Source organism: Hylobates moloch, unplaced genomic scaffold (genome assembly GCF_009828535.3).
Source record: "Hylobates moloch isolate HMO894 unplaced genomic scaffold, HMol_V3 SCAFFOLD_1, whole genome shotgun sequence".
Taxonomy (NCBI): Eukaryota; Metazoa; Chordata; class Mammalia; order Primates; family Hylobatidae; genus Hylobates; species Hylobates moloch.
The window spans coordinates 50,569,489-50,593,875 of NW_026652276.1; the positions used below are offsets into that span (position 1 = coordinate 50,569,489).

The 24,387-nt window shown below is 38.4% G+C and overlaps 1 long non-coding RNA gene across 1 annotated transcript in view; it reads right to left on the minus strand.

Moving 5' to 3' along the window:
- Positions 1-7,053: 7,053 nt before the first annotated feature.
- Positions 7,054-24,387, minus strand: part of LOC116810525 (uncharacterized) — a 32,917-nt gene continuing 15,583 nt past the window's right edge. Inside the window, exons 2-4 of the long non-coding RNA XR_009213885.1 lie at positions 21,671-21,779; positions 18,815-19,003; positions 7,054-7,176 (exon numbers count right to left, since the gene is read on the minus strand). This is a non-coding gene — a long non-coding RNA (uncharacterized LOC116810525). The remainder of the gene's footprint in view (positions 7,177-18,814; positions 19,004-21,670; positions 21,780-24,387) is intronic.

Below are 24,387 nucleotides of genomic sequence, written 5' to 3' on the forward strand. Positions count from 1 at the left end.
ATTAAAACCAGTTCAATCAGATTTTTGATTCACTACTCCATTGAAACCACTGTGAACAATACGAATAATATCCACCATGCTGCCAAATCCAATAGCCCAGTCCTTCCCTTGCTTGTCCTATCAGCAGCATTTGGCACAGTTGATCACTTTCTCCTCCTTGATACACTTTCTTCCCTTGGCTTCCACATTATCCTTTTTCTCTCCTATATCACCAGCTGCTCCTTTTTAATCTTCATTGCTGGTTCTTCCTTTAACTCTTTTATGTTGCAGTGTCCCAGGGCTCAGTCTTTGATCCTGTTCTTTTCTGTAACTACAATTACTCTTTTGGTATCATAGCAGTATTGGGGCTTTCAGAACCAGTGATATGCTACTGACCTCTAAATTTACAAATCCAACTAGAAGTTGCTGATTTGTATGTCCTTGGATATAAAATAAGCATCTCAAACACAGCATGCTCAAATCTGAATACTTAATCTTACTGCCAAAACCTGCTCTACCCTCATCCTTCTCTATTTCATTGGATGGCAACTCCACATTTATCAGATGAAAAACCCTAGAGTCCTCTTTGACTTTGCTCTTTCTTTCACAGCCACATGTAATTCAACCACATACCTTGCTGGCTGTTCTTTCAAATCTATGCAGAATCTGAATGCTTTTTACCACCTCTCTGCTGCCACGTGGTCTAAGCCAGCATCTCTCACCTGACTACTGCAATAGTCTCTGAACAGTTCTCTCATTTCCACCCTTGCCCCTTTACAAATTAGTCTGAACAAAGCATCCAGAATGATCCTTTTAAAACATGTATATCACTCTTCTGCTCAAAATCCCCTACTTTCTCCCCCATTCACACAGAGTAAAAGACAATGGCTTACGAGACCTTACAGGCTGACAATACCACCTCACTCATCTCTCTAACCTCATCTCCAACTATTCTTTCCCTTAATCACTCAACTCCAGCCACACTGGTCCCTTCCTACTCCTGGAACATGGACCAAGCAGGCGCCAGTTTAGCCACTATGATTTATCTGTTCTCCACTCCTGGATATGATTTCCAGCTTGGTCAACTCCCTCACCTTCTTTTCATGTCTTTGCTCAAATGTCACCATAGCATGAAGTTTTTCCTTCACCACCTTTTTTATTACTGCAGTGACACACTGCAACAACACACCTGTACAAATACACACACACAACACACACAACACCCACACACACGTAATGTCAATCTTTGCTTACCATATTTCATTTCTATTTTCTGTGTCATTTATCTTCTTCTAAGATAATTGTTTATTTATTTATTCCTTTGCTGCCTACTCACCATCTTTCTTTTCCCTACCTCCCTATCCTATAATGCAATAGAAAAGCTCTTTAAGGGCAGGGATCTTTGTAATATTCATTGGCCAACTTCAAACCTACAAATTCATGTAACATGTTCAACAAATCAATAAACAATGTCCCCTTGGAATTTACAACCCACAGATTTCAGGTACAATTTCAGGCTGTATAGCTAATCAGAAGAGCTTGAACTCAGACATTCTGAATATAAATTCATTAATCTTTCCACTATATTGCTCTAACTTCGACAAGAACCTTTCTCAAACCCTTGAAACACCAAATACTTCTCAATTTTTTTCAAGTTAATAAAATAAAATACGTTAATTTAATTTGGTCATTGATTATTAGCACAGATAAACACTTTTTCATGATTCTTTGCTGAATTAACTGTGAATTGATGGTGTATTTTGCACCTCCAACACTTCTGTTCTGTGGCTTAGAATCATTGCTTTCGTAGACCTCTTTACTTTCTCTTTACTACAATTAGCAACACTAGCAGATGATTTTCTTTTATAGCCCATTTTACACAAAGAAACAAAGTTTTTATCACTTCAGGAGAGCTAGTGTGCATGATAATGAGTGTAGAACAACACAGCCAAGTTGAAATTCAGAGACTGTTGCTGAACCCCTCCCTCTTACTTCTGTGAGTCATTCCAGACACATCAGTATTGCAAAGCCTGCAACCGAAATTCATTTCTCAGCAAAATTGCAAATCATTACATGTTAAGTTGCTTGAAAATAGTCAAAACTGCAAATGTTTAAGCCTCGAATCCCAATAATCTACTGTAATTGGACTCAATCATTACAACAGACATCCATGAAGCAGGGGGTAGGACACAGATGAAGAAGAAAAATATATGGAAATCCAAATAACTAGGAGCTTAGCGCTTAGAGTTAGAACGTTTTCTGCTTTGGGCAACCCTCTACTCTTCCAGGTGGTGGCAGTAGGAAGGTAGTAAAAACAATGAAAACTGTGACAGCAAAAAAAAAAAAAAAAATTAAATTAAATATTGTGACTATGACTTTTAAAGTGTGTCAAAATTTACATAACTTATCAATAAGGGAACCAGTAGGATGACAAAGCTCCAAAGAGTATTTGGGGAACTAAGCAGTTACAGAAATTGAAGGAAGAATGTTGCAACAAGATTGCTAGGGTAAATCTATAATTGGTTGATAGTTTACAGAGCAATAAAACCATAACCTTTCAGGTTATATTATTCTATTAAACAGAAATCATTTGCTTCTCTACCAGACAAAACTCTACGCATTAACATGTAACTTCACAGAACCTGGGCCCTAATCAATAATAAATCATCTGTTAAACAAAGGATAATCTCCCAAAGAATTAAATAATCCTGCTAGACAGTGTTGTAGTCTGACACAGAAAGGACACTCAGCCATCCCTTTGCCTTATTTCTAATTTGTTGATACTTTTTTTAAAGAATTAAAGTATAAGAGCCTTCTCTTAGAGTTGCCTTTGGAGAAACACACTATTCTATTACATTAGAAATGTGTCTGGTCTGTTTTGAAAGACAAATTCCTCCTGGTTCCGAACTCTAATAAGATCCCTTCATACCACAGCCTATTTTAGTAATCCAGTATTTTGTTTGAATAGAGTATTTCTCCTGTAAATTAAGAACACAATTAATAATTGAATGAATTCCCTATTTCAGTCTGATTTGTAAATTCTCTGCATTCAAAGAATTCTTCAACTGTGTTTGAAAAATGGAAAGCACCTTAATGAGGGATCTTGAAATAAAACAATGTCCAAAAGGTTAAGCAATTTGCCCAAGGTCACATTGTGAGTCTGAGGCTAAGCTGATAGAGAAATTTGAAGTTAAAGCAGAAAAGCATAAGGGGCTCCAACAGCTGGAGAAACTCTAGCTTCCTGTGGTTGGTCTATGGATACCCTTGATCTCATAACCCTCAAGTAATACTGTTGGGCCAGAATACAGGCTTTGTAGCAAGAACTCAGGTTTAAGGATTGTGAGGGACATTTTTGACTACTAGTAATTGAGAGAAAAAGTAAAAACCTTTCCTCTCCCATCACAAGGTTCATGGCTAACACTCCTGTAACAAAACACAGATTAACCAGGGAAAAGCATAACAAATTTATTTAATAGAAGTTTTACGAGAAACAGAGACCCAAAGACCCAGGGAAAACTGTAATTTTGTGCTTAGGTTTGATGAGGAAAGGACAGTTATATAGAAGTACGATTGGACAAAAGAGGGTGTGATCTAATAGTAATAAACTCAGAGAAATTTAGCAAGGCCTGTTTCAATTCAGATTCTTCTCTGATTCTCTGTGTCTTTGTTCCTTTCCTCCAGGTATAGGGCAGGACACCTGTCACATGGGGGCCTCTCATGGAGAAGGGAGGGAGAAGGTCAGAGAGTCACCTTCCTGCCTCTGTGGTTTTTCTCAATTTCCATCAGCTTAAAATACTCCATATGTGAAGGGCCCACAATTTGAGGTATCATGTTCTGAGTCCCTATAGTAATTTTTTCCAAGAAGATGTACCCTGAAAAAAATAGGCTAATTCAACTGCAGTAAAGAGAGAGAGAAAGAAGATTGAAGCTTAGACACACGCTATTTAAATTGGCAAGTCTGAAATTGTTTTATCTTTTATAACTTAATTTTCTTCTTTTCTAATTTTTTTCTCACAAGTTTTTTTTTCAAAGAGAAATCTGCCTTGAGAAAGAGAGACACTTTCGTTTTAGAAAATAAGCCTCCAGTTTTAGAAAAGATAGAGTATACAGTATGTACTATGAAACAAAACAAAACAAACAAAAACAAGAGAATTTGACTACTGAATAACTTCTGACAGCAGATTAGAATGCATGCCATTCCTCAGCTTCTTTTTAATTCCTGTTTACAAATTGAATTTTAAATACAGGATGGCCTGATAGTGTTGAGAGAGGCAGTTTCATTACTTATTTTAAAGTCTTTATGTCAGCCACAGTAATTATGTTTGGGCAATAATATTCTTCTATTATTAACTTGTGGAATTCTGATTCTTCCCCTATCAAAGTGCCTAAAATTATTCACTTAAAACCTAGAATTTAGGATTGGAAGGTAAGCCTCTATGAGTGTTTAAAATTGTTTGCTAATTGCCTTCTGGATTCTGCAATTCTTAAAGCATGTCTGAACAACAGACTTCACACAATTTTAAATTAATGCAAATCTACATTAATTTAAAATAATCCATGTTTTTATTGATGGAGACAGAGAAAAGCTGTCAGAAAAATAGGATGAACCAAACTAGAATATTGAATTATGAAAAGTTTAGCAATAGCTGAAATATCAAGAGTACACTCTTTCAGTTACATTTCAAGTTTTAACCCCACATTTTCCTATAATTAACTTAAATCCAAAGGGCAGGCATAATACTTACTATCCAACCTAAATAATTCAAAACCTATTTATTAAAATATCCTAAATATCCTATCCAAAGTACTGAATAAAAAGCTTTTTAAATGACAGCTGGCCATTCCTGTTCTGCTCTCTCAAGGTTGTTAATAAACATTCACCCTTCTTTTTTTCTTTTGAGACACAGTCTTGCTCTGTCACCCAGGCTGGAGTGCAGTGGCGCAATCTCGGCTCACTGCAATTTCCACCTCCCGGGTACAAGTGATTCTACTGCCTCAGATTCCCAAGTAGCTGCGATTACAGGCATGCGCCACCACACCCGGCTAATATTTGGATTTTTAGTAGAGATGGAGTTTCGCCATGTTGATCAGAATGGTCTTGAACTCCTGACCTCAAGCAATCCACCCACCTTGGCCTCCCAAAGTGCTGCGATTACAGGTATGGGCCACTGCCCCTGGTCAAACATTCACCTTTTAAAATAAATGAATATATCCAAATACCGAACTACTGAACAGATTTTTCAATATAACTTGGAAAGCTTAAGCTGTCCAAAGCAGTATTTCCCAATAGTTTTCTTGGCACATTCAAATAATTTTATATTCTCCTTCACTCTGGCTAAATGTAAACTAAACAAAGAGAAGTATGACTGGCTTGACACAAGTGAGGGACCAGAGTTGGTGTCTTCTTGGAACTGACCTTGTGTTATCATATGACAAACCAAAGCCTTCAAAGGGCACGGATCCTTATGATTGAGAAACCACCCCTGGAATAGCCCAACCCATTCTTAAAAGCTTTAATCTTCTATGAGTAGTTATGAAAGAAGGAGGTTTAAATTACTATCTGCCACCCCAGGAAGCAGAAATACCTAGTCTGTAGAAAAATTTCTGTTACAAATCAACTTTTAATTATATTTTTTCTCTAAGTTGAGAAAACTCCAGCATCTCCATTACCCTAGAATTAAAAAGACTTTCTAATTGTTCTTAAAAATATGACAAATGAACAATAGTTCTGCTCTGTTTTTTTCAGCATCTGAATTAACTCTGTGTGTAAGGGTATGCCTGTGAAAAACAAGAGAGCTGAAATTCACCATGATCCCAAAATCCAGAAATCTGTTTTTTTAAGTGAAAGTCACAGTTTCAAAAATGTCCTTTGGCCATTGAATCATCTCTGTGTTCCAGCTGACCTTTTTTTCCCCCTTTAGACCTTCTTAAAGTCACTAGAAATTTATATCTTGAGAGATACGTATCATTTTTAAAATAAAATGCCTTACCGGAACTCAGATACAAGGTCACTAAGGTCGTGCTTTGACCTACTCTAGTGAATTGATAGATTGGGCTGACTGTACCAAGCTGCTCTTCCCTGGTACTCCTTGAATTTCCTACACGGAGTGGTTACTTATACAGATTTAAATGTGAAAGCTGGTGGAAATTAGCTATGATTTTCTGCCAAGGGCACGAAAGGCCAGCTAAATGCTACATTTGAACATTTGAAGGTTTTGTTGTATCCACCAGCTTCACAAAGAAGATGGAACAGAAATGGCAAAGAAAAATAGTTTTTGTTAAATAAAGAAAAAAGCTCTAAACTAGAAATGTCAAAGATAATCTAAGCCAAGGAGATATTCAAAATCCAAGGGTGACATCATCACCTTTCACCTTACTATTATATCAACAGACCCTGGATATTTTCAAGTGGAATCACATTAAAATATGTTTATGTGATTTTAAAAGAATAAAATATTACTATTTCAAGAATTAATACTATTTCCCAAGGTACATAAGTCCTCAAGGATTTTAGATTAGAATATGATATGTGCCTTACATATCTAAGCAAAGTAAAAAAAATGTTAGCTTAATGACAAAATTGAGCAAATACACTGGGAACATGTCATGCCCTAAAGTTCGCTTACAATGAAGAGAAAAATAATCAAACCAAATACTTTGGAGAAATAGGAGGAATAAATTCATAATCAAGTAGACAGTCAATGGTGAAGCTAGAAATTGAATTTACGAACATATTCTATGCCCTGTTCATAATAAGTTCTAGAAGTCTCAGGTTTCCATATTACGTTTAGTGTTTTTATTATGGTTTTTATTGTTATTTTAATGAATAGAAACATTTTATATATAAAAGAAATGATAAATTAATGAGTATAACCTATTATAACAATATTGGTAGCACATGTTCAAGATAGAACATAAATCATTTCAAATATGTTTAAACTCAAATTCTAGCTTTGAAAAAATAGGCCCACAGCAAGGAAAACACATAATCATACAGGAAGATGTGGAAAGCGGTAAGTAGTTTTAGGTAGCCATGTATATACCTTGTTCCTCCACAGCCTCCCAGGCCCAGTAGGTCTGTGCTGTATTATTCTATTATTCCCTGGGGAGGACTGGTGTTCTCGTTTTTGTAGTTCACATGTTGCAAACTCAAGCTTGAATCCACTTGACGTTTTTTGCTTCTAAGAGGCAAGTCCCCTGTAACCAAGGCAACTGATATTAGCAGTGGTTACCTATTTCACATTGGTGTGCTGTCCAAGGTTATATTTTCAGCCATAATGTACATCTTTGATGACTTCAGAGCTCCAACCAATATTGAGAATCTTGGGAAGGCCTTTTCTAAGTGAGAAGAGATTCTTTCTCCTAGTGTCTTCTTTTAATTAAATAAAGTTTTTTATTTTAGAATAATTTTAGGCTTGCAGTAAAGTTGGAAAGATAATACAGAGAGTTTCAGTATACCCCTCGCTCATCATTAATATCTTACATTACCACAGTACATTCGTCAGAGCTAAAAACAAAACAAAACAAAACAAAAAACCACCAACATTGATACATTATTAACAAATCTCCAGATTTATTTGAATTTTACCAGTTTTTCCATTAATATTCTCTTTCTGTGTCAGGATTCAATCCAAGGTATCACATTTCATTTACTTGTCATGTCATGGCTTGTCTTCCTTGTCTCCTCTGGTCTATGACAGTTTCCTGCTATTTCTTTTTCATGACCTTGATAGTCTTGAGGAGTACTGGCCAGGTATCCTGTATAATGTCCCCCAATCTTGGTTTGTCTGATATTTTTCAGAACTAGACTGGGATTATACATTTTTGGAAAGAAAGGTGGAGAGAACTGCCCTCTTATTTCACCTTATCAGAGGATATGTGATATCGACATGACCTCTAACCACATAACCTTCATCATTTGGCTAAGGTAGTGTTTGCCAGGTTTCTCCATTATAAAATTACATTTCCCTCTTTCCATAGTCTGTTAATTTGGAACTACTCACTAAGTCTAGCCTACTCTCAAAGAAGAAAGAGTTCTACTTCCTGGAGGGGGTGAGTATGTAACATATACTAAATGGAAGTCTTTTGTAAGTAAGATTTTTCTCCATTTATTTATTTATTCATCTGTATTTATTTCTATCAGTATATATCACATATGTTTATTTTATACTTTGGGTTTTTGATATTATGATTATACACACACATACACACACACACACACACACACACACAGATTTTCCTCCATGGTTCCTAGTTCATAACTCCCATAACCTTTGTTACAGTCCTTTGTTATAATGTTGGGGCACTTTAGGCCTAAGAAGCAGGCCTCAGGAGACAAAATCTTTCTCTCTGACCTTCTTCTGCCCTATTTTCACCTGCCCAAGGCAGAACTGTAATCTGATTGTGGGTCATAAGACCCTCATTCCAGAGAGGGTCCCTGCTTTGTACTCTCAAGGAAGGAAAGTCTCACAGAGAGACCACAAGGAATGCAAACAGACAAGCCTCATTGTGTTTAGAAAAGGCACTTTTTGGCCAGCCACGTTTCAACAAGGTTGTCCATGAAAAGACAGGGTTCTGGGAGCTTCCAGAGAGCTGAACACATAGAGGCTGACAGGAAGGTGAAGAATAACTCATCCATGAGCTGGGAGGGTGGTGCACCCCAACTCCACAGGGGCAGAAGCTCCTGCACTTGGGACCCCTTTGACCTTACCCTATGTATCTCTTCATCTGACTATTTATTCGTATCCTTTAAAATATCCTTCTTAATAAAGCAGTAAACATAAGTAAGTGTTTCCCTGAGTTCTCTGAGCCACTCCAGCAAATTAATCAAACCCAAACAGGGGTCATGGGAACCCCAACTTGAAACCAGCTAGTCAGAAGTTCCAGAGGCCTGGACTTGTAACTGGTGTTTGTGGTGGGGGGGTGGGGAACAGTCTTAGGGACTGAGCCTTCAACCTGTGAGATCAGATGCTATCTCCAGATAGATGGAGATAGTGTCAGAACTGAACTGGAGAACACCCAGTTGGCATCTGCTGCTTGGCATGTGGGGAAAATTCCCCCCCACATTCAGTCATAGAAGACTTCTGTGTTGATTGCTGTGGTGTTATGCCAGCAGAGAAAAAACACGGTTTGAGAGAGTTTTATCCTATACAGGGTTAAAATCCAATACTATGTTATCTATTTTACTACTCAAATTGTTCCAGATCTTTCAGGTTGGCACCTGTATTGCTTTGATGTGACCCCATTCTACTACTACTCAACTTACTTTATTTCCTTGATTTAATCTTTTGCATAGCAAACCATCAAACATGCTGTATATTTTGCTCATTTGTCTTTTTATTGTCTAGGTTTCCCCTTGAGAATGTAAGCTGCTAAAAGCAAAATTTTTCCTCTTGTGTTCATTTCTGTATCCTCAATTCCTAGAACAATGCCTGCCCTTTGTAAAAACTCAAAAATGCATGTTGAATATGTTTATTTCCCCTTGGTCATTTCAGGATCTCAATTCAGTCATTTCAAGGTTCTGGGCCTTCCTCCCTTTTCCCTGGGGGCTGCATTTTTGTTCTACTTGGACATATGTAGAGTCATGGCAACAGGGGAATGGGGACCTGGTCCATAGCTGTCAGACATGATAGTCATAAGGCAAGAGGAAGTAAATAACAAGAAATACCTGTGCATTCATTATGATTTCCAGTTGAATAGTCTGCACTTTGCAGCCTCCTCATCCCTGTTGTGTTGTCCTTTTGGATTTTCTCGCTCTCTGTCCCAACTCCCAACACCATCTCAGAGACCAGGAATGCTCTGCTGCCTAAACACAGGAAGCTCCCTGCAAGCCCATTTTGCTTGCAAAGGCCTCACTGCCGAGCCACCACAGCAGCCCCTAGCCAGCCAGTGCATTCACAGAGAAGCTGACAGTCTCCTTGGGCTACACTTGAAAAGGAGTCACATGCAAATTTTTTCTGTGGGATCTTCTATAGGATCTTCATGTAGGATTGTGATCACCCTTGCTGTCTTGAACCATGGAGAGTTGGCACATAATCAACTCTGGGAGTTTCTTTTCCTCATCTTCCATGCAGAAAGGGATTTTATATCTCTGCCTGGGGGAGGTAGAGGTGGGTGGTAAAGTTATCTCACATTTGTGATTAATGGACCAACTTTACGGAAGATTTCCTTTGATGCTTGAGGCTTAAAGTGAAGATTATAGAACTCAAAAAAAAAAATCTTTTTTCTCTCAAAAAGCTCTTGCAAACCAAAAGCACCGGGCTTTCAAGATGTAGTTCTACCAGAGATTTTTCAATGTATTTAGAAACGTAAATAACATTTTCTTCTTTCCTTACTCTTCTGTGTGTGGCCATGCCCAGGGCAAATGAATATCTTGAAGGGCTTTGGCTGGGTGAGGGAGTGGAGGGGGAAGGAGCAGAGTGTAGGAAGGTGGAGCAAACCCAGGTCAACAAACCCACCCTAATAGCTCCAGAATGTGTTCTGCCACGCAGAATATGCTGCTGGAAGTTTTATAAAAACTCGGAAACGCAGGCCTAGCAGACCTAACTTGTCTCTAAACAAAGCAGCCAGATAGAGCTTCTTGTATCACACCTGGAGTCAGGAGAGGAGGCAAACCTGGCTATGGCTTACTTGCTGAAGGGCATGGCAGCCAATAAATGGCTTCATTAGTTTATCTCAGGAAAAGCTGTAGCAACGAAAACGGACCTTTCAGGAACTAAGTGCCCTGGAGTAGTGGTCTCCAAAGAGGGGGCACACAGTGCAGGCATTCTAAAAAAAAATATGATAAAAACTGTATTTTGATTATTTCTATTATTTTTTTATTTATTTTTTAATTTTATTTTATTTTATTTTATTTTATTTTATTTTATTTTATTTTATTTTCGAGACAAGAGTCTCTCTCTGCTGCCCAGGCTGGAGTGCAGTGGCGTGATCTCGGCTGGTCTCAAACTCCTGACCTCGTGATCTGCCCGCCTCGGCCTCCAAAAGTGCTGGGATTACAGGCGTGAGCCACCGCACCCGGCCACATTATTATTTCTAATTCTATTCTATCTAAAGAAAAATAATAAAGTAGATAAGCTTCGCTATTATTTCGTGTACCAATTCGCCCCTGCACCCTGCCTCATTCTGTCTGTCCAGTAGCCATGAGCACATTAAATTCCTAGTGTCTTGACGGAAGGTGGGAGAATCATGAGGTCGGCAGTGGTGCCTGAGTTGTTCGTTTGCCTCCGGCATATTGTAATATATTGTCATTAATCTGTGCCTGATAGAGCAGCCAGGTTGGTCTGAAATTTGCTGACGTGACTTATTCAGTAAGGAAATCGGCCCCTGGAAATTAATGCAGCACCGTATGTCAACCATCACAGAAAGCAAACTCGAGTCTCAAACAAATGGATAAATCCTAAGGTTTTACCTGAATAGCACTCCAGCCATGTTCCACTGTATCATCTTGTCTCGTTTTACCTAAATGAACCCTCAAATGTTGGGCAAGTGAGTTAAAGGAGTTGCCACAAAGCAAACCCGGATCAAAGATGACGCTAATAAGGCAAGCAGGAGTAAATTAGAAAATGGCAGTGGTGACACCTGGAAGAGAGCTCTGATTCAGCCGCATGCAGACAAAAACAAGCAGAGTCTTAGGCAGAGGCTCCCAGACTTTCACAGTTTGTAACGTTCTTGGTGTCTCGGTAGTTTTTTCACAGCTCCCCTGGACAAAAAGTTTTAAAATACTCAACAGTTTCATTTATTAAGGAGTTAAGTTCAAATAACTTGTTAAATACCCACTTCCTGACAACTGAGTAGCCATTTAAAAAATAATGTACATAAATTGGAAAAAAAAACTTATTTTCTTCTTTAACAATGACACACACTTACCAATAGGATATATGCACCTGTTGGGGACTGCACAGCTTCTCAAACCTTAGAATCAAATTGGACACACCACCTTCATTTTCTGTTCTACAGTGATTTCCGGAGGCACTTGGCTTTTATCCCAGTAACCACAAACACCTAATGCTGCAAATACATGCCATCACTGAAAATATTAAAGTGCCACCTAATGTTGAAATGGGAACTATCTTGTGCCAGTAGTTCATTGCCTGTGGACAGATATTGAGTATTGCTGTGTTCCGCTCAAAAATTTAAATATCTCACTGAACCCCTCTGAGTTTGCAGTAGCATCCTTGAAGAATATCTGAGTCCAAGTCTAGGGCAGAAATACATAAGATAAGCCTAGAAAATTTTCTCATACCAAATTTGTGTCGGGGTGAGGGGAATCTATTAAAGACTGCTAGAATCATATCAAAGTATGGCATGGAGAGGGCTAAGATGTTAAACCCAAAATTATAATAGAAAATACTGAAATTTTGACCACATACAAATTTTAAACTTTTGCAGAAAAAGAAATACCACAAAAAACTTAAAAGACAAACAACAAATTGGAGAAAGATATTTGTAACACACATATCAGAAAATGAGGTAATTTCTTTAACATTTAAAGAACTCATAAATCAGTATTTAAAAACCACTGCAGTAAAAAATGTATGAAGACATGAAGCAACAGTTCCCAGAAAAACAATTACAAGATCTATTGCAGCTTTCTTCATAATAAGCAAATTCTGAAAATACATGTTTATTGATTATCAAAAAAAGAGGGAAACATATAGATTAAAATAAAATTAAAATATATATCAATCAATTAGATTGTGTGGACATTATTTGAATCATGATTCAAATTTAAAAATTTCAAAGAAAAACATTTATGGAACACTGGAAATTTGAACATTGACTGAATATCTGATGATGATAAAAGATTTGTGTTAATATTTTTGGCCTGATATCATCGATGTTTTTAAAAGCACTTATCTTTTTGAGACTCATGCTGAAGTACTTACTTATAGATAAAATTAAATGATGTCTGAGATTTCCTTCAAAATAAATAAGGAGAGAAAAGCATAGACGAGATATTAATGGCTAAGTATTGATAGTGGAGCTGGGTATTGAGTACATGTTGATTCATAAAATTACTCTACTTGTTATTGTATATTCAAAATTCTCCTAATAAAATGGAGCTTTCTGTTTTGTAAATAAAAGCCATAGAGTAGGCAGTAGAGTCTGATATAATTTTAGGAGTGAAAGCTTCAGAGTCAACTGCCTAAATTCAAATTTAAGCTTCATGGAACAATTACCTGAGCAGATATTTTCTCAGTTTTCTGATCTGCAAATTGGAGAAAATAATACTCACTTCATTGGATTGTCATAAATATGGCTTTGAGATAAGATCCAAAAATTGGCCAACATAATGCCAGTGACTTTGATTTCAGAAAATCATGACATACAAGTAATTCCTTTCATTACATACATTATTAGTTCTAATTTTTTCCCATGTCATACCTATCAGTACAAGGAAGTAGTCTATCAGAGTCTCAAAATAGGAGGCGATATTTGAACAATTCCACATGGAAATTCTGTTACACTTGCCACAGGGAATCATGCTCCTGCATGAGACCATTACTCAAGCTGTTTTATGGAAAGGCCCATATGGCAAGAAGCCACATGCCAGCTATGTAAGTGAGCCACTCTGCAAGTGGATCATCCAGCCCCAGTTAAACCTTCACATGGCTGCTGCCCTAGTGAACAACTGACTCAACCTCAGGAGAAACGCTGTGCCAGAACCACCCAGCCAGGCCACATTACTGATCCACAAAAATAATGAATGCTATGTCAGATCATAAGTGCTTATTGTTATTTACAGACACAAAAATGTTGGGGCAATTGATTACACAATAATAGATAACTAATACACATATAATGTGAAAATTAAAATTCAGCTATAAAATGCTACGCTGGTTTGCAAAATTCTCAGAAAAATATTCTGAAATGAACTTCAGAGAAGTTTCTTGACAAAATCAGTACTCTTCATGGCAAATATATGGACCAATTAATACAGCACAGTACGTGTTGGCCCCAAAAATCTTTCTTTTTTGGGATATATAATTCACTTGTTTGAAAACATAGTATGTTCTTGAAAAAATGAACATTTGGTTAGAAATGATCCAATGTAAAGCATAAGATGTAAAATAGATTGTCACCAACAAACTGCTCCCCATGGCATGTGTATTTTTGGTTTGTGGTTAATACTTTTTTCTCAAGTAATCCTAGTATTTTTATTGGAACCATTTGGCAATATTATTTTCAAACATGCATTGGAAGTCCCAGTATGGAACTTTGCATGATGCTATGCAAATAAGGTCAGGGGTGGTTGGAGCTATAAACTATAATTGATGAACACTTTAGTTGAACAGAAGGTCTTCTATTGGCCAAGCACAGTGTTACATGTTTGAAACAGAAAACTCATTCATGTGTGCATTTTAAAAAAACTCAAAGAGTCTGAGAATTCTTTTCCAGTAATTAAATGTTTGATATAAGGGACTGATCAATTCAAGAAAGATGGGAGGAGGACCAGAATGGAAATCATGGGCCACAGAGAACCAAAATGATCAAAGAAAAAGAAAAAGGCCAACCAAGAATTACAAGACTTGCCCACTGAAAAGATACTGGAAGTTCAGTTAATTACATCGCAATGTGTATTACCTTTAGATTTTCTGTAGTGTAATTATATTAATTCAGTAAACTCATTAAAATTAAAAAAGAACTATTTAGTAAATGAACATATCCTAAACCTACTAATTCCCGTTCTAAGGAGATACCTCAGAGAAAAAGCTTGCACACATGAACATGAATACATGTAAAGAATGCTCTATTGTTTATAACAAGTAATATTAGAAACACTAATGAGACAATAAAGCATGGTTTGTTTCATTACTCTTTATTCCAGCATTTACCTAGTTGTTCTTCTTTTGTTTATTTTCCAAATTACCTTTAGATTCCACTTGTCTAGCTCCAGGGGAAAAATTCAGTGGCAGTTTGGCAGGGTAGTGGGGGAAATCCTTAAATTTATATATTGACTTGAGAAGGGACATTTCTGTGAGGTTAAGCCATTCTATCCAAGAACATAGAATGTGCTTCCACTTGCTTAAGTTTTCTCTCTTTTGCTTTTGGGTTTATTTTGTTTGTGCTTTTGTTTTTTTCCCATGGAGTTCATGGAGCCATCCCTCTCTCACTGTCAGACCAGTGGTGTGGGTGGGTTTGAGACTAATCTGATTGAGGGGAAAGAGAAGGTATTGACCCAGGTTCTGTTAATCAGAGTAACGGTGCTGGGTTCAGAAATGGATATACGTCCCAATCTGGACCAATGAGCATCAACTTAAGAGCTGTTTCTGGATGTAGTAGAAAAGAAAGATACTTCAGCTGGTGTTGCTAAGATGGTAGATTATAAGTGTTCAGCTGTTCAGAAAGACCCTAAAAATAAAGCCAACACCAAGCAAAAAACAAGTCAAGTTAATGGAGTGAGTCAGGTTCTTGATAGGAATCTCTGCGTAGAAGGATCCAGCTTTGCCTGATCATATACCCTGGAGTCAATATTTAATTTTCTTTGTTTAAGATAGTGCAAGTTGAATTTTTACTACTTACCACTGAATGAGGAAACAGGACTAATATAATATTTTGTATTATTGTCTTAGAATCATCTCTGTCTCCTACCAGACAGAGTCACTCTCACGTCACTTCATCTGGATTAAAGTCTTGAAGTAGGGGAAAGATATAGTAGGAAATATCCAAGCCCCTTCCTTTCAGAGACAGAACTCATACAAGCAGTCCAAACATGTCACTTTCTCTGGAAACTCTTTTGCCTATAGCTGGATGAGAGGGTCTCTGCTTAGGGTCATGCAGTTAATCTTATAGTAAGCATTTCCGTTCAGGAAGAAATAGCCTATCTGGATCTGTCTCTTTCTACCTACTATGCACCGTTCCATATGCATAAGATTCCTGATAACAGTGTTTCTGACATGTCCCTTTTTTTCTGAACATAAAGATCAGTCTCCTAGTTATTGCTTTACAAGGCAGAGATAGGCTTTCTAACTGATTAAACACATATAAAGGACAGAAAGTATGAACCAGGAGCTGCTGTTTCTAAGCAGTTTAAATATGTGTGACCAAAAGCTACAAGATATCTTTAATATACTTGTCCTCATTTCGCATATTCTGCTGCTTATTGCCTGAACCACAAAACCCAAAGAGCCTAGCAATACAACAAACCCAGCAAATGCACAGTACACCATTTCACAGCAGGGGCCCCAGCATCTCACAGCATGTGGCTCTGCCTCTCAATGATGTGAAAAGCCTGTCTCAGACTCACTTTCCAGCTGATGCTGCAGCCTCCTTACACTCTGGATAAGCAATTTCTGTACCATTATTCTCTCACATGGATTCCAGAAATGGTTAATATGAATTTGGCTCAAACTCGCCATCTGAAATTTCAGAAGAAATGACATTTCTATCCCTGGAAATATAAAGTAATTTGTAAATGTATTTGAGGATTTTGCTTTAAATATTTTGTTACATATTCCAGCTACATTTTGTCTCTTGGCAATTAATAGCCTTGTTTCTCTTCATTCATTCTAAAATGGATGTTATGTTTACATAACATATATTCTCTTAAAAAGTATCAGAATCTCTAGAAAACTGTAAATCATTACTATCATCCATTCCTCGTCTTTCATTATTAAGCATTTATTATGTACTACTAGACACTTTGAATTGTGCACTAGTAATTCCTTCTTTATTCTGTTCCTCCTCCTTATTTCCCTCCACCTTTTCATTACCTCCCTCTTGTCCTTCCTTTTATTATGCAATGTCCTTTGCTGGGCCCTGGATTAATTTTCTGTATGTATGTATATATATTTAATAGAATTAAATTAATCTGTTACAGGTGCATTGACTTGACCCTGAGGTGTGTTTACTGAGGGGTTTAGGATATCTCCACATATATAAAAGAATGGTGGAGCAGGCAAGCCAAGATTCTATTTGCTGCAGGAAAAATAATTACTTTCCAGAGGAAAAAAAAAAAAAAAAACTCATCCTAAGGGAAGAAAAAGTCAAATGTACGTTTTGGTTGTAGGATTAGGGGGCAGTGAGTCCTAGACAAAGGGGCTACAGTAAGAATGAGAAATGCTAGAACAGCCGGAAGTTTGGAGGAGCAGAGTGGTTAGCACTGAAGACATCCGCCTCAGCAGCATAAGAAGATGGCGCCCTCAGTACGCATTATGCATGCTCTCATAGCCCTGGCTGCCCTCAGCCCAGGCTTAGGGACAGACCCAGCTGCCCACTAGCACCCTCTGGCAGCCAGGGACATAGGTCCGTGGAATTGCCAACAAGAGAACCAACCAACACTGACAGACATCAGTGGGTACTCCCAGAGGTGTTGCCATTTGGGGCTCCAGCAGCAACAGGAACTATCACAATATCCAGGGACTAGAGGGAAATCTCTCTCAGTACTCATTCTTAGAAGCTGAGAACAGGATTCTGCCTATCTTAAATTATTATCCAGCATCTAACACAGTACCTGACACATAGTAGGAATGTTTATAAAATGAATGATTAAACTAGAAAATATCCACATCACTGGATATACCTTTTCAGCTATGGGACTACACACCAAAGGTGGTCTTTAAAAATGTATAAAGGGAATGTTTGTGAACACTTAAAATTCCAGTCAAGGTTACTGAGAGAAATTTCAAGGAGGCAGAACGGGCATTTGGTCGTAAGCAGAATCCTAATCAAGCATATCAGAACTGAATTTGGAAGAAAAAACACATGAATAGAAGATGATCAGCCACAGAAGCAGGGGGAAAAAAGCAGGGTCCCAGAGGAAGAAAATGTTGACAAATAATTATGCAACTGTTGCCTAGGGGAAAAAAATTTTTGCTTAAGCACTAACATTTTGAATTTCTAGGCAACACCATCCCTAGAGTACCTCAATCTGTTTTAGCAAGGAGACACTTCTTGAATCAAATCAATCCTAATGTTCAGATTCCTTGCTCACCAAACCTCTGCCAGTCCAGGCATTCTCATCTCTTGATGGTTGTATTGCTCTCTAAAATTTAACAAATGGGTCCATAGGAGACAAGCCTCTGAGAGCTAGGTTAATCCAGGCCCCGCCAAAGGGATAGCCCTGTCTTGGTATGCTGATGAAAGGAGACTTCTGAGCTCCAGAGCTGGGGACTAGCTACATCCTGATGGTGGTGTCACACTTCCAGGATGAATGCCACAAGCTACGGACAGTGGCTGTTGACTGGCTAGCCTCCCAGGAGTCACCTCTCTGCTTTACCGTGTGCCTTTGTAAGCATCACTGCCCCCACAGACAGCCAGCTGAGGAGAGGAGGAAAATGGCAGATACCACTTGGAATCAGTGGTTTGTCATGAATACAAAAAAACTCTGGAGTCCCCCAGAAAGGTGTGAAGAATTTTTAATCCTCTGGATTTATCTACAGAGCAAATAGAGGCAGGACCAGAAAAAAAAAATCCATTTTGTGTCTGTCATTGTGACTATGTTTTGTTGGGCCAGTGTCTCTGGGAAACTTTGTTTATACCATATTTATCATAAACCTAACAACATTCAAAGTCACTTACTATTGGTTTTTATGCATTCCACCCAGTCACCAATAGCCTCCAAATTACCAAGCTTGTCTTGTCTATTGATTCTCTTGGTGTCTCTAAAGGATCTGACATTGTAGTTCACCAGTTCTCTTCTCTCATTAGGCACAATAATGTGGCAATATTAGAGCTCACTTCGTATCTACTCCAGAGCCTCCTTCACTAGTTCCCACTTCTCCTGATCCTAAGTGACTTTTCAGTCTTCAGATCTCTAGTCTCCATCTTATCTTTTCCCCCAGCAAGTCCCAAACCATTCTGATTACTCAAAACACACTCAATTGATACTTACATATTGAGCAGCTCCTGTGTGGCATGCTACCATCTCCCTCCATGTTACTCAAGCCCATCCTCAGTTGGTGTCCTGAACTTTAGATGCACGTCCATAACACAATTGCCGAACATGTACATGCTGATGGCCTACCATCGCCTCCATCAAAGCACAGTACAACATTTGTGCTTTCTCGCAAGTCAAAACAGCCTAAACACAGATGACAATTATTAACTCCAGCCCAGATACAGAGTAGATTTCAGGATTCTGGCTTCTTTTCTATCTCCCTCAGCTCTGCTGTCTTCCATGGGTTGCTTTAATTCTCAGGCAGGCTTTTTCATGGTAAGATAATTGTTGCTGTAGTTCCAGGACTCAAATGTGCATCTCAGACGATGGAAGAGAGCCTCTCTTCCACAGCCACTGAACAGAAGCTAAGGGTTTTATTCTGACTGATAAATTGGGGCCAGGACCTACCTCAGTTTGCAGATGTATGATCCCTGTGATCAGAGAAATGCTATGAGCTGTTGGGTTACGGCATGGCTACAGGCTCATTCCTGGACTAGTTACTCTGGCAGGCAGATGTGATTATCATGAGTAGCTTAGGCCAAGCACAGCCTATGTCTGGAGCCAGAAATGTGGTCAGTCCCACCAAGAGCATGGCTTCTAAATAGTGGAAGAACGGTGGAATGGATACTGGGAAGAAACCGGTAGTTTTAACTATAGGATCTTGTTTATTTGTAACCCAGTGAAAAGGAATAATTCTCTATAGCTAGGTTTTCTAGACAGCTAAGGGTTCACTTCTTATGTTTTTTAACCAGTTTGAACAATATAGTTGAAAAGTGTATTTTTTATATTTCTGACTTTTAAAAGATATATACCAAATTTAATTTGACCATTTAATGACAATTTGAGGTCATCAAGATATAAATGTATTATTACATCAGTTACAATGCAGTGACTGACCTCAGGATTACTGAGCTGTGTGTGACTGTGCCCATTAAATGACCCCAGAGCACTCTTCACTTTAAAAAATTATATCTGCCGGGCGTGGTGGCTCACGCTTGTAATCCCAGCACTTTGGGAGGCCGAGGCGGGTGGATCACGAGGTCAGGAGATCAAGACCACGGTGAAACCCCGTCTCTACTAAAAATACAAAAAATTAGCCGGGCGTGGTGGCGGGCGCCTGTAGTCCCAGCTACTCGGAGAGGCTGAGACAGGAGAATGGCGTGAACCCGGGAGGCGGAGCTTGCAGTGAGCCGAGATTGCGCCACTGCACTCCAGCCTGGGTGACAGAGCGAGACTCCGTCTCAAAAAAAAAGAAAATTATATCTACTTTTTATGACTTTTCTTTTTCTTCTCTTTCTCTAAATTGCTACTTCTAATCTACAGTGGTATTGAGAACCAGATAATAAAGCTTTTAAAATTTCATATAAATTTAAAGTAGAAATGAAATTGCCTAGGAAGAAATATGCAAAAGTGCAAACTATGCAGGCAAAGTGCATATTGCCTCTGCATAGGGACATTAACAGTTTTTGTTTGGTTGGTTGGTTGGTTGGTTTCTCTTTTTTTTCCTATAACGATTAAGAATAACTTTATGATTACATACACACACACACACACACACACAAGTGAATGAAGTAAATAGGATTTGTGTGGTGCCTTCAAGTTCCCCAAGTGGAAAAATGTTCTAGCTATTAATCCTTGCAGTCTGTGACAACTCTCCTAGCAAATTAGAGCCCTTGTTGTTGAATTCGTGGTTGCCTGGTCTGTTTGGTGTTAGAGAGCAGAAGTGGTCATGGAAAAGCCAGAACATATCAGGAGGAAGGTCAGCCGCCTATCTACCATGAGGGCTTAGCAGGGAGCCTTGACCTGATAGGTCACCCCCAGGCAGAGACTGGACTGCAGTCTTATAAAGAGAGAAATTCAGTCTTGCCTGCACACCAGGGTTGGATAAATGGTGAGAGTGATGACTCAACACTGTGGAAACTCAGAAGTGACAATTTAATAACAGGCAATGTAAAGGGATCTGCTACTCACAAGGAATTTTTCTTCTGCCCTAGAAACTACATGAGGAATCAAAGTATAATTAGAAGGTAGATTTGGTTAGGATCAAATTAGAACACATGATGAAGTGGCATAAGGTTAAAATAGACTGGTGCATCCATCCATCAACACACTGGGCCACATCTGGCAATCACACCAGACCTAAGCCGCATGCCACTAAATGGTGCTCTTGTTGAACTGCCAAATTTTGTCTCCATGACTCACCATTTTCTTTATTTCACTACCAAACAATTCCTTAAGGAGCCATTTTTTTCTTTACATAGGTTAAGACAATCCCAGGCTATGGATAAAGGTCATTGTTCTTAAAGTTACTTTTCATACTTCTCTTTATAGCTATAGCAGTTTCTGAGTTCCAGGGCAACCTCATGGTTACATCCCACTCTACATACTACATTCAGCTTCTAAGAGAGCTGACAACCAAACAGAAAAGGGCTCAAATACGTATAAAACTAAACTCATTATCTTCTCCGAAGCTCCTCCACTGAACAAAAGCAGTTTCCCAAACTCACTTTTTAAAACATCACTGTATGCTCATCTTTCACTTGTCTCTCTCCGTTGGTGCCCCATATTCTTGTGGAGGCCAAGTCTTATTTATTCCTCCTTCTCCATGTCTCTCCCATCCATCATTTTCTTTTCACTCCCATTGCCCTACTTCTTTATCTCATTCTGAAATATTGCAATGGCCCAATAGCAGGCATCTGTCTCTTCTCTTTTTCGCTCATCTGCATATTATTGCCCTGTTAATCCTCTAGAAGCTTTCTTATTCAAAACTTTTAACAACTCTCCATTTTGCAAAGAATCACATGCAAATACCTTGCACTGGTGCTCAAAGCCCTGCCACATTTCGTCTTCATGTTATGTTTTGGCTTTACCCTCTGTGAACCCTCCACATGGGTGCTCTGTATCAGCCTTTGTGTAATCACTATGGACAAATGAAAAAAATCAAATATAAGCAATGTTTATGTTTTGCAATGCAAACCTATGGAAAAGAAGTCTTCGAAATTAATACCAATAGATGCAATACGCAGATTTTCATTTTAACAGCCCGTTCGGATTTTTTCTTTCTTTCTTTTTTTGAAGGAGTCTCGCTCTGTCGCCCAGTCTGGAGTGCAGTGGCGTGATCTCGGCTCACTGCAAGTTCCACCTCCTGGGTTCATGCCATTCTCCTGCCTCAGCCTCCCGAGTAGCTGGAACTACAGACGCCCGCCACCACGCCCGGCTAATTTTTTTGTATTTTTTTTAGTACAGATGTGGTTTCACCGCATTAGCCAGGATGGTCAGGATCTCCTGACCTCATGATCCACCCGCCTCAGCCTTCCAAAGTGCTAGGATTACAGGCTTGAGCCACCGCACCCAACCCAGACTTCTTTTTTAATTTTCTGCATTGACTTTTATAGACACATACATACATTTATAGAACTGTGGTTGGTTATCAGGTAATCTACAGGCATCTATAGCTTCAGTCATGGTTTAGAAAGAAACCTGAAACTGTCCAGTGTAGATCTTCATCCAATGACATCAGACAGTCATCACATAACTCACATTAACTTGAGTCTACCATCATTCAGAAATATCATGGAAGGTAAATCACTCTGACAGTTGACTTGGTAGAAACCCTACTTATTCCTCACACAGGGTGTGTCCTTGAGGAGCATAATATGATTGGGCAGATTTGGCCACCTTTCAAAAAGGACCCAACACAAAAAATGATTTGAACAATAAAGGAAATATATTGACTCGTTTAACTCAGAAGTCCAGGCATGGCTGCTTGCAAGTGTTCAAACATGGTCTTGGGAAGCTCCTCTGTATCTTAGCTTTTCATTTCTCCATGCTTTATTCCCTAGAAGAATTTTTCTATATGGGAGCAAAGATGGTTAACAAGGTTAGCATCTCCTAAGGATGCTAAGGATGTAAAAGGATGATGACATTTTCCTAATCAGTCAGTAAACATCCTACAGTGGGTTCTCATTGGCCCAGCTCAAGTCACATGTCTATTACTGAGCCAATCACTGTGTCAAGGAGCGGAGTTGGGTATGATATTTTTATTACCCAGGACCACCTCATATACTTTTGCTCGCTTCTGAAGCCAGAGGATAGGATCAACCCCATTGAACTACATGGACTGAGAATGGGAGCAAGGTGTTTCTCCAAAGGAAAACCAAGGTGCTGTTATAAGAAGAAGATAGAACAGAGAAAACAAACAAGTGAATAGTAGGGGCAGCTTCTTGCATTTGTGGACATGCCTATTACCTCTTACTATAATATGTTCATTAATGAGACCTACAATTTTATATTCAAAATTTAAAATAAACTTTGGCAATATGCATCAATATTTTTACATACACTTAAGCCAGCAATCCTATTTCTAGAAATAATAATAATAGCTATGCTAATTAAGTGCTTCATTATGTGGCCAACACTGGCCTAAGCAATTTGCATAGGTTATTTCAATTAACACAGAACAACCCTAACATGCAAGTGATATTGTCTCTGTTTTTAAGCTCAAGAAATTGAGCTTAGGGAGGATAAGTGATTTACTCAAGGTTGCACAGCTAATAAGAGGCAAAGCCAAAATTCAGCCTCCAAAGTCTTAACCACTGTTAGTAAATTTTTTCAGAAGTCTCAGTGGCAATACAGTCTTATTGATTTTATTCTAAGAAAAAATACTATAGGTGAGAAAATATGTACATCCCAGGATGTTACTTATAAGTATTTGGTCACAAAATTCAAATGTGAAATAAAGTATCAATAAATTATGTCAACCTACATATGTCCCCCCATTATCAGTAAATACATACAAAGTTCCTACTTTATAAAATGATAAAAAATTAATGACTTTTTTTGTAAGGCTGTGAATTTGCAAGTTTGTTCAAACCAGCTGCCTAAGCTACAAAAGCATCCACGGTCAAGGTTAATCAAACACAATATGGCCTTGTGCATTGTTTCAAATCTAACACAATGTTAGCTTATTATTTAGGAAAAAATTGAATACTTAATCTGTACAATCACTCAAAATGAATCTGTATATGTATTACTGTCTTCTATCAGGCCAAACGGAGCTTTAGGCTAAAGTAGTTAACCTTGGTGATGCTCAACACTGAATATTCCATCAAATGGGAACGTGATTGATTTGAGAGACCAGAGAGCTGATGATTTTAACCACCGTACCTAACATGAGAAGTTTCAATTAACAGTTGGAAACCTACACTCTGCCATAGTCCCCAACTCAGGGCAAAAGACAGACGAAGCAGGACAGCAGCAGCCCTGAAGCTAATAAGGAGTTTAGACCACTAGGAAGGTCAGCTGGAAAAATAGCCATACTGCTCTATACTTCTGACACTGCCTAGGCTGGGTGTGGGGAAAGGGAAGCTCAAAGTGTGTATGTCACTAATCCATTATTGCCACTTTTTTAAAAAGATGGATATTAATGTAAACAAGGTGAAGTTCTTATTGGACTTCAGATTTTTTTTTTCCTTTTAACCTTTAGTAATACTTAGATCAATTAGTTTATAATCAGCTTCTTTCCATCA